The following is a 15,000-nucleotide window of genomic DNA, read 5'->3' on the forward strand; positions in this document are numbered from 1 at the left end:
GGAAGAGTTAAGCACTAAGTGTAATATGGACAATATCCAGTCCCTGTTAGGAGACTGTCTATGGAAGCATGAACACGTTCCTTTTTAAATATAGTGAAGTTTATCCAGGCACACGTCTTGGCTAAACATCAGAAGGGTGAAAAGGCTTTAAATCTGACTCCATATCCAGCATCACACAGTGCACAGTGCGATGAGGAAGTGAAAGAGTCACAGGTGAGAGAAATGGTAGCTCAAAGTGAACAGACCCAGCAGCAGCAGCAGACACAGCTACAGGAGTTACACAATAAGCTAGTGTACTTCACTGTCACTATACAACAACAGACACTTAATGCAGGACAGGCTTGTGCAGTTCAGCAGCAGTTAGAGTTAGCAGAGAAACATATTGTTACTGTCACACAGGATAATGTCCAGTTGACCCAGATGTTAGAGGATTCTAGAGGTGTCCTTAGGGAGTTACAGGAGTGACCCCACCTGAAGACAGAGCATGCACAGTATAGGTCTAACATTCAGTGATTGCAAACCGAGAGGGAAAGCAGCTCCCAGTCGGGTGGAGCAGCCGTCACAAAAAGCAGAGTATAACACAGGTGGTACTAAAACGGAGCAGGAGGCCTCAGTGGGGGACAATGTTGGAGAGGGAGAACGTTTACCAATCTGTCCCGTTAAGGTAACCTCCTTAAGCTAGGGAGGAGATTGCAGAGCCTTTGTCCTTGATCTTTATGTCGTCATTGTCGACAGGAATAGTGCCGGTAGACTGGAGGATAGCAAATGTTGTCCCCTTGTTCAAGAAGTGGAGTAGAGACAGCCCTGGTAATTATAGACCTGTGAGCCTTACTTCGGTTGTGGGTAAAATGTTGGAAAAGGTTATAAGAGACAGGATTTATAATCATCTTGAAAAGAATAAGTTCATTAGAGATAGTCAGCACGGTTTTGTGACGGGTAGGTCGTGCCTCACAAACCTTATTCAGTTTTTCGAGAAGGTGACCAAACAGGTGGATGAGGGTAAAGCAGTGGATGTGGTGTATATGGATTTCAGTAAGGCGTTTGATAAGGTTCCCCACGGTAGGCTATTGCAGAAAATACGGAAGTATGGGGTTGAAGGTGATTTAGAGCTTTGGATCAGAAATTGGCTAGCTGAAAGAAGACAGAGGGTGGTGGTTGATGGCAAATGTTCATCCTGGAGTTTAGTTACTAGTGGTGTACCGCAAGGATCTGTTTTGGGGCCACTGCTGTTTGTCATTTTTATAAATGACCTGGAAGAGGGTGTAGAAGGGTGGGTTAGTAAATTTGCAGATGACACTAAGGTCGGTGGAGTTGTGGATAGTGCCGAAGGATGTTGTAGGGTACAGAGAGACATAGATAGGCTGCAGAGCTGGGCTGAGAGATGGCAAATGGAGTTTAATGCGGAAAAGTGTGAGGTGATTCACTTTGGAAGGAGTAACAGGAATGCAGAGTACTGGGCTAATGGGAAGATTCTTGGTAGTGTAGATGAACAGAGAGATCTTGGTGTCCAGGTGCATAAATCCCTGAAGGTTGCTACCCAGGTTAATAGGGCTGTTAAGAAGGCATATGGTGTGTTAGCTTTTATTAGTAGGGGGATCGAGTTTCGGAGCCACGAGGTCATGCTGCAGCTGTACAAAACTCTGGTGAGACCGCACCTGGAGTATTGCGTGCAGTTCTGGTCACCGCATTATAGGAAGGATGTGGAAGCTATCGAAAGGGTGCAGAGGAGATTTACTAGGATGTTGCCTGGTATGGAGGGAAGGTCTTACGAGGAAAGGCTGAGGGACTTGAGGTTGTTTTCGTTGGAGAGAAGGAGGAGGAGAGGTGACTTAATAGAGACATATAAGATAATCAGAGGGTTAGATAGGGTGGATAGTGAGCGTCTTTTTCCTCGGATGGTGATGGCAAACACGAGGGGACATAGCTTCAAGTTGAGGGGTGATAGATATCGGACAGATGTGAGAGGTAGTTTCTTTACTCAGAGAGTAGTAGGGGCATGGAACGCACTGCCTGCAGCAGTAGTAGATTCGCCAACTTTAAGGGCATTTAAGTGGTCATTGGATGGACATATGGATGAAAATGGAATAGTGAAGGTCAGATGGTTTCACAGGTCGGCGCAACATCGAGGGCCGAAGGGCCTGTACTGCGCTGTAATGTTCTAATTCCTTGACAGGCTGTGCCGTTAATGTGGTGACAACACCGAATGGAACAGTCTGTTACTCTCAATCCCACCAAGTCACGTGTGAGGTTGAGATAAAAAGGAAAGGAAATGTTTCGGAGCCACAGTAAGCTTGAAACAATGTCTGAAGAGAACAGGAGGAAAAGCTTGTGCTTGAGTAAGTGGGTCTGTTTTTGTATTTGAAGTTTCCTGTTTGATTTCTTTGTCTGTCTCAGCCAGTGTCTATTACGGTCAGTTACGTCTGGTCCTGCATGCTGTCTGAAAGTAGTTGGTTGTTTAACATGTGTGTATAGTTATATTTTAAATTGGTGTGAGTGGGGAGGACAAAAGTTTTGATAACATGGATGTTGGAGTGTTAAATAGCAATTGCTTTCTGCTGGGAAGGAGACAGAGAGAAAGAGAGAAAGAGAGACAGAGAGAGACAGAGAGAGAGAGTGAGTGAGAGAGTGTGAGAGAGAGAGAGAGAATGAGAGAGAGAGAGAGAGAGAGAGAGGTGTTCTTCCAGGGGGGATAATGAGTAATGACACTTAGGGACGGAGGAAATGTGAGCTCTGGTACTTTGATTGTTCCTGTAGGTAAAAACCTTGAAAACCCTCTTTCCACCTCCTGCCGCTATGGGTGTGGATGACACAGACTGAAGTTCCTGTCTTTAACCGGGATCTATTCAGAATCTGGCACACTTGAGGCCTTCCACCATCGGTGGGTACCGCAGGGGCTGGGATGCATCTTTAATGCCAAGAATGGCATTTTAATTTGAGTTTTTGGTTTATTTATCTGTTTTTAATAAAATTAATTCAAAATTTAAATAAAGGGGGCCTGGCGAATAAAGTCCCCCTCGACAAAAAAACAAAACGGAGTTGAAGGTTAGATAGAGAGTAAATCTCCCTCTACACTGTTGAGGGTGTGGAGGTATAAACATAGACGTCTCGTGAGACACGTCTCTGAACCTCCTCACCTCTCCCGGAATAAGAGTAGGAGGCATCCCTCCACTGCAGACTGCCGAGAGGAACAGGGTCAGTCTCCTGGCGGGTCCTCGGACTCCCTGCGCTACCAGCACCATTGGGGCTCGAGCCCTAAGTCACAGCTTTCTATCCCACAAAATGGAGTGGGTACAGAAGCCTCTGTACCATTCGCAACACCCGAGGTGGGGCGGGGGAGTGGTGAAGGGCCCCTCCCCTGATGGGGGAGCCTGTGGATCCACCAGGAGAAATCGTTCCATCTCCCACTGAGTCCGGTGTCCTGGGTGGGGCTGAGACCTGTGAGGGTCAACGCTCTCGGCGCCTGTTGCTGTCATCCAGGAATGGATCTGACCCGGAGGTTGATTTGAATAATGTTAACAGTGCTCTGTCTGCTGGTACTGTGGCGCTGGCAGGGTGGGAGATGGCCTCCTCTCTCTACCTCGGGTCTCACTCCGGCTGGATTTCCAGAGTCAAGAAACAACTGCCTCCCCCGAAGCTGATCACAAGCCCGGGCACCGAGGGGGAGAGGGTGTCCTCAACCACAGGCACTCATATTCCCAGTTTCCCCAGAGGAATATAGGAATGACTCCTCCACCACCGATCCTGGGGGTGTGATCATGAGGGAGGTGAGACTCGCTGGCGTGGCCGGGATGTCCACACCACATTGTGTGGTGGGTGTGTCGGCCACTGGCGGTGACGGCACGGAGGAGGATGGAGTCTCGGTGTGGGGCACGGAGGACGACCTTGAATCCATTGCCAGTGAGGCGGTGGACTCCCTCCTGCCTCCTACCGAGTCTCCTCTCATCCCCATTGCCGAACTCCGGAACTTCCTTGCTGCTTGCAGGGATTGTCCCAATAAAGTTCAGCTGGCCCTTGACCAGTGGTTGGAGTGGCTGATCATCAGGTCTGTCCGTCTTGCCCTCAAGGAGGGTTGCAAATGTGCAGACATGAAAAAGGTCTTGCGATGCCCGATGAAAGTGTTCCCCTCTGGGTTGCTGGGGGAGTTTAAGGCGATGAGCAGTTCCACTCTCTCCTCACAGTAAGATATTGGTGACAGGATGGTGGTATTTTTGACATGAAGATATCCATAGCCAGCCTCAACATCAACAGCAGCAGGGCGTCTCTCAGCCGTTTTCACAATCTCAGAATCCTCAGGGAAGGGAGATATGTGATGAGTTTTTTGCAGGAAACCCACACCGTTCCGGGAGCTGAAGCCACCTGGCTCCTGGAGCGACAGGGTGACTTGATGGATTAGCTCCCTCGACTTTGTAGACGCCTGGTGGAATCTCAATTCTGATTCAACTGCTTTCATCAGGATTACTTAGGAGCAGGCATCCGAATCGACAGCCTCGACATTTCACATCTCGGTGGCCTCCATGTGGCTGATGCAGTCCTGGGACCACCAGCTGGTGTGGGCGGAGTTCACTCCGCTCGTCAAGGGGGCAGGGTCAATGTACTGGCACTTTAACAACCGGCTGCTGGAGGACGAGTGATTCCGGGACTCGTTACGTCGATACACGGCCGCCTGGAGAAGGAAGCAGAGGGACTTCCCCTCCTTGAGGCTATGGTGGGATGTGGGCAAGACTCACATTCACGCCTTCTGTCAGGAGTACGTGAAGGGATCGACCAAGGGGCGGGAAGCCGAGATCGGGCACCTAGAGAGGGAGGTACTTGAGTTGGAGTCCCGTGTCAATCAAGCCGTCACGGAGCCTGCCTTGTGGCAGGCATACAAAGAGAAGGAAGTGCGGAGGGACCTGCAGCTCACAGGGTCCCAAGGAGTGCACGTGAGGTCGCAGATCCAGATCCGGGAAGATTTGGACCGCGCCACACCCTTCTTCTACTCACTGGAAAAATGGTGGGGGGGTCGGTAAGCAGCTCATCGAGCTCCTGGCCGACGATGGATCCTCCATTATGGATCCAGAGGGAATGGAACTTTTGGTACGAACCTATTACAGTGCGTTGTTCTCTCTGGACCCGTCCAGCGAGGAGACGTGCAGAGTTCTATGGGAGGAGCTGCTGAATGTCAGCCTGGAGAACGCCGAAGGATTGGGGGCCCTGCTCGCATTGGTGGAGCTGTACGGATCACTCTGCCAGTTCTCGAAGGGCAAATCACTGGGGCTGTACGGGCTGACCGTGGAGCTCCACAGGGTGTTCTGGGATGCCCTCGGGGACGACTGCGCCTGTGTCCTGGGGAAAGCCTGGCAACCAGGAGATGCCCCTCACGTGGCACAGGGTGGTTGTTGACCTGTTGCTGAAGAGGGATGATCTCTGCTTGCTTAAGAAATGGCGTCCAGCCTCCCTCCTCAGCACGGATTGGAAGATCTACCCCGTCCAGGAATTCCCAGAGAAACACACCTCCAGAGACACTGTAACTACAGTCCCCATACCTCGTCCGGAGTTGGGTCACCAAATCCACTCGTCTTACTGACAGTCTGTAGCAGCTCACAACACAACCTCCGGAAAACCATCCACAGCACCGCCACTAACTTTACTATCGCAGAAGTAAGTCAAACGCCCCTCACCTGTAAGTTGGATGCCTGGTCATTTTAAGTAACACTAGAACAAAGAATAATACAGCACAGGAAAAGTCCATTCGGCCCTCCAAGCCTGCGCTGATCTTGTTGCCTGCCTAAACTAAAACATTCTGCACTTCCGGGGACCGTATCCCTCTTTTCCCATCCTATTCATGTATTTGTCAAGATGCCTCTTAAACGTCGCTATTGTACCTGCTTCCACCACCTCCCCCGGCAGCAAGTTCCAGGCACTCACCACCCTCTGTGTAAAGAAACTTGCCTCGCACATCCCCTCTGTATTTTCCCCTTGCACCTTAAACCTATGTCATATAGTAACTCTCTCTTTCACCCTGGGAAAAAGCTTCTGACTATCCACTCTGTCCATGCCACTCATAACTTTGTAAACCTCTGTCATATCGCCCCTCCACCTCCGTCGCTCCAGTGAAAACAATCCAAGTTTATCCAACCTCTCCTCATAGCTAATACCCTCTAGACCAAGCAACATCCTGGTTAACCTCCTCTGTACCTTCTCCAAAACCTCCACATCTTTCTGGTATCGTGGCGACCAGAATTGCAAGCACTACTCCAAGTGTGGCCTTACTAAGGATCTGTGGACCTGTACGCCAAGATCTCTCTGCCTGTCAATACTCCTAAGGGTTATGCCATTTACTCTATACTTCCCACCTGCATTAGACCTTCCAAAATGCATCACCTCACATTTTTCCGGATTAAACTCCATCTGCCATTTCTCCGCCCAAGTCTCCAACCGATCTATATCCTGCTGTATCCTCTGACAATCCTCATCACTATCCGCAACTCCAGCAACCTTTGTGTCGTCCGCAAAGTTACCATTCAGACCAGCTACATTTTCCTCCATATCATTTATACATACTGCAAACATCAAAGGTCCCAGCACTGATCCCTGCGGAACAACACTAGTCACATCCCTCCATTCAGAAAAGCACCCTTCCACTGCTACCCTCTGTCTTCTGTGACCGAGCCAATTCTGTATACATCTTGACAGCTCAAGTCTGATCCCATATGACTTCACCATTTGTATCGGTTTGCCATGAGGGACCTTGTCAAAGGCTTTACTGAAGTATATGTAGACAACATCCGCTGCCCTTCCTTCATCAATCATCTTTGTCACTTCCTCAAAAAACTCAATCAACTTTGTGAGACACGACCTCCCCTTCACAAAACCCTGCTGCCTCTCGCTAATAAGTTCATTTGTTTGCAAATGGGAATAAATCCTGTCCCGAAGAATCCTCTCTAATAATTTCCCTATCACTATCGTAAGGCTCACCGGCCTGTAATTTCCTGGATTATCCTTGCTACCCTTCATAAACAGAAGAACAACATTGGCTATTATTCAGTCCTCTGGGACCTCACCTGGAGCCAGTGAGGATACAAAGATTTCTGTCAAGGCCCCAGCAATTCCTCCCTCGCCTCCCTCAGTATTCTGGGGTAGATTCCATCAGGTGCTGGGGACTTATCTACCTTAATGTTTTTCAAGACTCCCAACACACCCTTTTTGATAACGACATGAACCAGACTATCTACACTCCCTTCCCTAGACTCATCATCCATCAAGTCCTTCTCTTTGGTAAATACTGATGCAAAGTATTCATTTAGTACCTCGCCCATTTCCTCGTGCTGCTGAATGTATGTTCAGCTGAGATTGACTAACATCGTCGGTCAGTGGACATGCACAGACCAAGTTAAATTGACGTACATCAAAGCTGCTGGAATGGCTGATTGAAGTCATATTCAGACACCATCTCACGCTAACAGCACATGCTCAGATTGTCTGGGCTGGAGACTGGCCCAGAAAGGAACACCGTGCTGACCAGACTAGAGCCCTGTCCAGCATGGGACACCGTGCTGACCACACTGGAGTCCTGTCCAGCATGGGGCACTGTGCTGATCACACTAGAAGTGTCGGCTGCCTTGTTCACATCATTTTATGGATCCCAGTTTCCATATCATCAGCACCAGTGGTGCAGTTGAACAGAAAATCGTGGGCGGGGAGATATATACAGGGAAATAAATTCACTTTTAAAGTTGAATTGAGAAAAGATTGAAGGAAAAAATTTTGCAGTAATATGGGAATGGCCAGAGAAATGGGACTAATTCGAGAAGTGAGGCCATGGAACGATGCAACCACAAGAATAATAATATTAAAATTAAGGTGCTGCCAGACCGGGAGCCAATGTAGATCAGTGAGCACAGGGTTGATGGGTGATCCGGATTTGGCGTGAGTTAGGACTCAGTCAGCAGGGTTCTGGATGGGCTGTGGTTTATTGAGGTTTATAACAGGAAGGGTGACCAGGATAGAATTGGAGGAGTCAAGTCTGGATTTAACAAAGGCACAGATGAGGGTGATGCTGCAGATGGTCTGAGGCAGAGGTGGAGATGGGTGATATTACAGAGGTGGCAGGGTAGGATTGGTGATGGAGAGAATATGGAGATGACCTCAGCTCCGTTATAAATATAACACAGAGGTTGTAAACAGTCTGGTTCAGTGTCAGACATTGGACAGGGTGGGGTATGTATTTCACCGATAGGGGATGGAGTTTGTGATGGAGACCAATGACACTGGCTTCAGTCTTCCCAAAATTTACATTACAGAACAGTATTTCAGTGAAACGTGGTTTACTGATCTCCTGGCTGGAAATAGAGACAGCAGCAGCGAAGATGATAGAGTGGACGACAAGAACTATAATGCCATCACAATGGTTTCTAGAGCCAATAGCTGGAGATATTCACCAGAAATAACAGCAGCAGCAAGGAGGGCAGAGTAAATTACAGTAGCAGTAATGCAGTTAAACATAGTTTATAGTATTAATAGCTGTATAGAGAGACTTACCAGGAACACCAACAATAGCGAGGATTGGATAGTAAATGTATTGAATAATCTTCAGTACGAGATAGATCCGACGGTCTAATGAGTACCAATCATAATATATAGAAAGACAGTAAAGATTGGAGGATAAACTCCTGTCCATTGTTGTCATATTCCAATCTATTGTTCTCAGATTCTGACCCATTGTTGTAACATTCCAATCTGTTGTCCTCAGATTCTGACCCATTGTTGTAACATTCCAATCTATTGTTCTCAGATTCTGACCCATTGTTGTAACATTCCAATTTATTGTTCTCTGATTCTAATGTATCCTCTCCCTCTCTATGGAGCCGCTGATCCTGTTAATGCCAGGGCTAATGCTCTCGCCCACTCTATGTGAAAGCACATTGAAAGGAGACCCTTATTAATAGAAGAGGGAAATTCTCCAGTGACACAATTAGGGAGCATGGTGACTGACATTAATTACATTCACTGAACAAACAGGTTCAGTTAACCTCTTTCAATCCAGCACTTTTTGTAGCAGAATAAGGTAGAACATTTACCCAGTCTGCATGGGTTTTGTGAGGGTTACTGAGGGAAGGAATGGTGGAAATAGCAGAGACACTTTCCAGAATCGTTCAATCCTCCTTGGATAGGGGAGTGGTGCCAGAGACTGGAGGGTTGTAAATGTTACACCCTATTTAAAAAAGGAGAGATGGGGTAAACCCTGTAATTACTGACCAGCCAGAATAGTGTCACTACGAAGGAAATTTCTAGAGGTGATAACCCAGGATATAAATATTCTTTTGCTTGAGAAATCAGTGGATAGTAACTGGCAAGCAACCTGGATATGCGAATGACAAATGACGTCTGGCAATCTTCAACAGCAAGAGGATTTAAGTACAGGAGCAGGGATGTCTTGCTGCAATTATAAAGGGCCTTAGTGAGGCCACACCTGGAATATTGTGTGCAGTTTTGGTCTCCTTATCTGAGGAAGGATGCTCTTGCTATAGAGGGAGTGCAGTGGAGGTTTAGTAGACTGATTACTGGGATGGCGGGACTGACGTATGAGGAGAGATTGAGTTGGTTAGGATTATATTCGCTGGAGTTCAGAAGAGTGAGGGTGGATCTGATGGAAACCTACAAAATTCTAACAGGTCTTGACAGGGTTGATGCAGGGAGGATGTTCCCGATGGTGTGGGAGTCCAGAACCGGGGGTCATAGTCTAAGGGGACGGGGTAATCCTTTCAGGACTGTAATGAGGAGATATTTCTTTACCCAGAGAGTGGTGAGCCTGTGCAATTCCCTACCACAGAAAGCAGTTGAGGCCAAAATATTGTATCTTTCCAAGTCGGAGTTAGATATAGTCGCCTTTAAACCTACTAAACCCCAGCTGATATAAGCCGAGCGTGTCCAGCCTAACCTCATAAGACAGCCCGCTCATTCCAGAAATTTGTTGAGTACACCTTCTCTGAACTGCTTCCGACACATTTATATCTTTCCTTAAATAAGGAGCCCAGTACTGTACACAACAGTCCAGATGTGGTCTCATAAATGTCCTGTATAACTGAAACATAACCTGGCTACTTTTGTATTCAATTCCTCCTGCAATACATGATAACACTCGATTAGTTTCCTAATTACGTGTTGCACCTGCATAATAACCTTATACAATTCGTGCACTATGACATGCAGTTCCTATGCATCTTCCAGCTCTGCAATTTCTCACCATTCAGATAATATGCTTCTTTTTTTATTCCACCTGCCAAAATGGGCAATTCCACATTTTGCCACATTATACTACATTTTCTAGATCTTTGCCAACTTACCCAACCTATCTATATCCCTTTGTAGACCACCTATGTCCTCTTCACAACTTACTTTCCGACCTGTCTTTGTGTCATCAGCAAATTTAGCAACCATACCTTCGGACTCTTCATCCAAGTCATTCAGTTAAATTGTAAAATGTTAGGTCCCCAGCACTGATCCCTGTGGCACACCACTCGTTACATCTGACCAAACCGAAAATGACCCATTTTTTTCCTACTCTCTGTTACCTGTTAGGTAGCAAATCTTCTATCCATGCCGAAATGTTACCCCCTACAGCATCAGTTTTAATTTTCCGCAATAATGTTTGATGTGGCAACTTAGCAAATGCCTTCTGGAAATCTAAATACAGTAAACCTACCGGCTCCCCTTTACATCTTCAAAGAACTCCAATAACTTGGTAAAACATGACGTCCCTTTCACAAAACTATGTTGACCCTACCTGATCACCTTCACTTTTCTACCTGCCCTGCTCTAACATCCTGAATAATAGCTTTGAACATCTGATCCATAGCCAGAAAGCCTTTCTCGCATGTCACAGGTCGTATGTCTACTATGTCTATTCTGATGCTGTGTTGTATTTGAACTGTCACTCCTCAATAAACTGCTGGTTACCCTTAGACCTCATTTTAGTTAATCTGTGACCCTGGATCAGATCTTACAGTGGTGCAGGAGAGGGAACAGAGTTCATGTCAAAGCCCTGCCTCCCTTTTTTATGATCCTGTATAATGGACAGGGACTACTGGGCAGTAATGTGCTCAAAGGTTATCAGCAGTAATTCATTATCCCTATATTTGTATATTTTAGAACATTAAAACATACCCCTACTCTGGTGTCCAGTGCACCCTCAATATTCATGATTAAAATATCAGAGGAGTGTGAACCAGACACCTCTGATCACCCTGAGATACAGGAGATTCTCGACTCGTTGCTGAGTGTAATCACAGCCCATAAAGATGACTGTGGAAACATGAGCAGACTTGAAGAAATTAACTGACCATTGCATGCTCCATGAAGCAGTATTCATCCCGAGCTGAGATTGTATTATATATTCCAGACACTATCAGGTCATTTTTATACCAGGGTGTAGTTCACAAAGACACATTCACTACTAACTGCCCGATTTAGCTGGTTAGAAAACCGGATGGCAGCTGGTGACTGACTACTGACCACCACAAACTCAACTCAGTCACTCCTGTGGGAACCCGGTTGTCTGAGAGACACCCACCCTACTCACCCGGATTCCCAGCAGCAGGACTGTCTTCTCCACCCTGGATATCTCTAATGGTTATTGGAGTATCCCAGTAAAACTAGATAAACAATTTAAATTTACATTCACTGCTGAGGACCAGAGATACCCCTGAACATGTCTGTCACAAGGTGTTCCACAATAACCCCACTATTTTACACAAACGTATGGCCGGGGCCCTTGTGAGCTTTTCACAGTCTTCATGCTTGCTGAAATATGCCGATGATCTCCTCCTCATCACCACAGACCGTGTTCACACATTTAACCCTTTCACAGGAACTACTGCAGTTACTTTGGGATTTGGACTAAAAGACCATCCACGTAAGGCTCAGCTGGTGCAAGATCGTGTCACCGTTCTAGGTGTCCAGATTGGATCACCCAGCATCAGCCCAGAACAACATCAGGTCGAGACCATCCAGCGTCTACCCCTGTCCACGTCCAAGACTGCCCTGTGTGCTATCCTCAGGCTGGTGTGGTATCAGTGGACCCTCATCCCTCGATTTGCAGAGACTGTCATTCCTCTTTATGAACTACCTAATGATGGTGATGACCAGGTTTAGCCCGGTTGGACTGAAGAGAACACGGAAGCAGCAGCACAATTGAAGAAATCTGTCGCCCAGGTAACGTGTCTTATCTCACCTAACCCTGACAACACTTACCACTTGGAGGTGGGGGACACATTGAAAAGCCTGGCTGCTGTTATATGTGGAGAAACCCAGGAGAAACTACTCCCCATTGTGAATGATCCAGAATTGTGAGTGGGACTGAACTGATTTACTCTGTTTGTGAAGGACATTTGTTAACCATGTTGTGGGGCATCAAACATTTCACTTACATCACAGGGTTCAACAGGGTGATACTGTCCAGTCCATTCCAAACTTTCCCAGTATAGGAAAGCAGTAGTAATTGTAATCCCCTGTCAGAGAGTCATAGTCATTTCAGCACAGAAAAAGACCACTCTGCCCATCGAGTCCATGCCAGCTCTTTGTTGATAAATCCAGTCAGTCTCATTCCCCAGCTCTGTCTCCATATTCCTGAAAGTTTATTTCCCTCAAGTGTCCATCCAATATCCTTTTGAAATCATTCACCATCACTGCTTCCACCACCATCGTAGGCAGTGATTTCCAGGCCATTCCCTCTCACTGTGTAAAAAAGTTGTTCCTCACATCCCCCTGTATCTCTGTCCCACCACCTTAACTCTCTTCCTTGTACCATTAACTAATGGGAACATCTTTTATTGTCCACCTTATCCAAACACGTCATTACCTTGGATACCTCTATCAAATCTCCCCTCAATCTCCTTTACTCCAAGGAAAATATTACAGGCTTTTCCAGAGTAACCTTGTAGCTAAAGTCCTCCATCCCTGGAACGATTCTGGTAAATCTCCTCTACACCCTGTCAAGGACACTCACATCCTTCCTAAACTATGGTGAACGGAACTGGATGCAGCACTCCAGTTGGGGCCTAACCAGAGCTTTATAAAGGTTCACAATAACTTTCCTTCTTCTCTACTCACCACCTCTATTTATTTTAGGATAGTCAGCATGGATTTGGTAAGGGAAGATTTTGTTTGAACAACTTGGTCGAATTTTTTGAAGAAGTAACAAGAAAGATAAATGAGGGTAGTGCAGTTGATGTGCTCTACTTGGATGTTAGCAAGGCTTTTGACAAGGTCCGACATGGCAGATTTGTTCAAAAAATAAAATCTCACGGGATCCAGGGAAATGCAGCAAGGTTGGCTCAGTGGCAGGAAAGAAAGGGTAATTGTTGATGGCTGTTTTAGAGACTAGAAGGCTGTTTCCAGTGGCGTTCCGCAGGGCTCAGTACTGGATCCCTTGCTTTTTGTGGTCTATATTAATGATTTGGAATTAAATGTAGGGGGCATTATCAAGACGTTTGCAGACGACACATAGATTGACCCTGTGGTAGCTAGCGAGGAGGGCATCTGTAAAATACAGAAAGAGAGTGATGGCGTGGTCAGATGGGCAGAACCGTGGCAAAAGGAATTCAACTTGGAGAAGTATGATCTGATGCATTTCGGGAGGTGAAATAAGGCAAAGGAATACAGGATTAATGGCAAAATACTGAGAAGTGTAGAGAAAGTGAGGGACCTTGGATTGAATGTCCACACGTCTCTGAAAGTAGCAGGAGAGGTCGATAAGGTGGTTAGGAAGGCATATGGAATGCTTTCCTTTATTAGCCCAGGTACAGAATAGAAGAACAGGGAGGTTAGGCTGGAACTGTATAATTCATTGATTAGGCCACAACTTGAGTGCTGTGCACAGCTCTGGTCTCCTCAGTACAGAAAGGATGTAATTGCACGAGAAAGGGTACAGAGGAGATTTTCGAGGATGTTTCCAGGACTGGAAAACTGCAGCTATAAAGAAAGGTTGGATAGACTGGGGTTGTTCTCCTTGGAACAGAGATGGCTGAGGGGAGATCTGATTGAAATGTACAAAATTGTAACGGGCCAGGATAGCAACGCAGAGGAGGAATAGAGTTAAAGTGATTGGTAGAAAGATCAGAGGGGAGATGAGGGTGGTGCTGGTCTGGAATTCACTGCCTGAAAGGGTAGTTGAGTCAGAAACCCTCAACTCATACAAAGATAGTCTGGATATGCACCTTAAGTGCAGTAATCTGCAGGTCCACGCACCAAATGCTGGAAGATGGGATTAGAACAGGTGGATCGTCTTCTGGCTGGTGCAGACAAGATGGGCCAAGTGGCTGCTTTCTGTGCCTTAACTTTCTATGATTCTATGATTCTACTGGAATGCTTCCAGGGATTGGGGTGTTTTAGTTACAAGGTTAGTTTGGAGAAGATGGAGTTGCTGTCCCTTGAGTAAAGGAGATTGAGAGAGATTTGATAGAAGTGTACAAGATTATGATCGGTTGAGATAAGATAGACAAGGAAAAACTGTTCCCATTAACTGATGAAACACGGACTAGGGGACACAGATGGAAGGTTTTGGGTAAGAGATGCAGGAGGAATAGGAGGAAGAACTTCTTTACACAGTGGATGCTAATCAGCTGGAACTCAGTGCCCGTGAGGGTGGTGGAAGCCGAGACAAACAATGATTTCAAAAGGAAACTGGATGGACATCTGAAGGAAATGAATTTGCAGGGATACCGGGATTGAGCGGCGGAGTGGGGCTGACTGGATTGTTCCACAGATAGCTGGTACAGAGGGACCGAATGGCCTCCTCCTATTTCGTAAATGACTCTGACTCTCTGTGACTCTGTTGGATATGCCGCCCACTCCTGCCTGGGGAATGATCCGGATGCAGTGAAGATCAATGAAACTTTAACGGCCACTGACAGCTCCGTCCCCACCCTGGTGTGAGGCTCCAGGTCGTGTTACAGGAGTTGACACAGCTCTGTGACCACCTCCTTATTGAATCAGAGTCACCTCACACACTGCTCCTGGGTT

The sequence above is a fragment of the Heterodontus francisci genome, unplaced genomic scaffold (assembly GCF_036365525.1).
Source record: "Heterodontus francisci isolate sHetFra1 unplaced genomic scaffold, sHetFra1.hap1 HAP1_SCAFFOLD_260, whole genome shotgun sequence".
Lineage (NCBI taxonomy): Eukaryota > Metazoa > Chordata > Chondrichthyes > Heterodontiformes > Heterodontidae > Heterodontus > Heterodontus francisci.